Raw genomic sequence first — 2,188 nt, 5'->3', positions numbered from 1 at the left:
AGGGCACCCCGCGGCCCAGCCTCCAGGCGCGGTCCAGCCGCTCGCCCAGGTCCAGCCGCCTGTCTCCGCGGTCTAGCTGCGCCGCTGCCGCTGCTCCTGCCGCCCCGCAGCAGAGGTCCGCCTCCTCCGGCAGCTGCCGCGGGTGGAAGGACTTAGAAGAGGGAAGGCGAGGAGGCGGGAGGGGAGGGGAGGAATGAAAGCTGCTCGGAGTCTGCCCCAGGGAGGGGCTGGGGGAGATGAGGGGGTGCGCGGAGCCCTCCACCTCCAGACTCCGCCACCCGCCTGCGCCGGGAGCTTCAGCCCTCTGGGGAGTAGAGAGGGGCTTCTGGAGAGTCTGGGGAGAACGGAAATGGACAAATTCGGAGGCCCGCCGGCCGCCCAGGCCCAGGCCACTGGTCAACTCCTTTCCCTTCCCGGAGCCTCCTCGTCGCCCCTCCTTCCCGCTTCGGGAGGGGATAGGTGGGCTCTAGCCTCCGCTCCTCGCAGCGTCCGGTTTAATGGGCAGGTAATTTTCTCGGTGAGTGATTTCATGGAAGCCCTTCCTAATTATTCATCCCTCCGTCTGCCGGAGCTGCACGCGCTTTCTGGAAAAAGATCACCCTCCAGGACCCAGGGCACAGCCTCATTACCGGTTAAAATCACAGGCTTTTCACATTTTAGCAAAAAAAAAAAAAAAAAAAAAAAACGTGGCGGGAAAAAAAAGCTGAGCGAGAGACTAGGAAACAAAACGAAATATAAGCACCTTTGCAACGGAGAGGTTTTGTGTAGGTGTTCCCTATGTAACTAAAAAGACACCAGGAAGAAGCAGAAGGAAAAAAAAAAAAAGGTGTGGTGGGCGGGGGGCAGAAATCTAACCGCCACCAGCTCGTTTCGGCCAAGATCTATGGCCCCCTTGCGGAATCCCTGGGGGCAGGGGGAAGGGAAGGGGTGGCGTCCCCTCTCGTGTTGCTCAGTTGCCTTATGACCCTTCAAAGAGGAGTCTGACGCAGGATCGTGGGATGCAAGGGAGTTCAGCCGGCGATGCTTAGGCTGAGAAAGGGGATCAAAAAGCTAGAAGGCGGGGGGAGAGGGGTACCCGAAGCCTGTACCCTCCAGAGACTAGCACCTCTGAAAGGAAATTCGGAAAACACAGGCTTTGATCCGGGAAAGCTGAAACCCCAAAAGAGCTCACGGAAGCTCTGAGAGCAGGACTGTGACGACACGGTCTTGAAAACCAAGGGTACACTTGCAGGTGAATGCCATTCAGGACCCGCGATGATTAAGGAAGGCCGCGTTAGATCAAAGGGACACCAGCGTCTGCGGTGCCCCTGGTGTGGCCGGCGTGGCCGGGCCCACGTGTGATCACACACTCGCTGGTAGATGTTGGATGCGCCTGTGGGTGATTAGAAGGCGGCTTTATAGGAACTCGGCGCAGGTCCCTGAGCCGAGCTGAGCGCTGGATGGTGAGTCTTTAGTTCCCCCTACTGGAAATTGTGAGCAAAGAGTGGCTTCATTTGAGGCGGTATGAAGAAGAGCCTTTGTCTGGGTGGGTAAGTTTTGGTGAGACCACTGAACTCAGTTCTACCTTATCTGTTAAGAACGTGGTATTGTGTGTTTCAAAAAATGATCAGCGGCATTCAAGCAATTAGGACCGTTCTTATGGCACCTCGGCATGCTTGAAAATTATGGTAATGAAAACGTCTTACAAAAGAATAAAACAAGTCACTCTTTTTGTGAAGCATTAAGAGTAATTTTAGCACACTTTTGATCTACAGTTGTCAGTTGTTAAAAAAAAAAAGGTACATTAGTATACTGAATTCCCTTGAATTCTCAGAGTAATGATTCTGAAAGTGGCTTTGTTTTAGTACTCTGTGGAGGAACCAAGACCAAAAAAAAAGGCTTAAGTGTTAAGAAGAAACAAATTACTACCTTTCTCTACCAACCCCCGAAAAGCAAAAAAAAAAAAAAATCTAAATTAAATAATATTACACTAAAAAAACCCCTTAAAATGTATTTGTTTAACATCTATTTTATCTTTTGAAAAATAATAGATGACCATTTAAAATTTTTATTTTTAAACATTTGGATGAGGTTTAAAGTTGAAGATTACAGGCCTATTTGATTTCTCCAAATAATGTACCCCCCCCACCTACCTTATTTCCATCAGATATCGTTACACTAGTACAATACAAAAATTTGAAAAAGATAC

Source organism: Tupaia chinensis, unplaced genomic scaffold, assembly GCF_000334495.1.
Source record: "Tupaia chinensis unplaced genomic scaffold, TupChi_1.0 Scaffold000382_1, whole genome shotgun sequence".
NCBI classification, from domain to species: Eukaryota; Metazoa; Chordata; class Mammalia; order Scandentia; family Tupaiidae; genus Tupaia; species Tupaia belangeri.
This window is presented reverse-complemented; position numbering follows the sequence as displayed.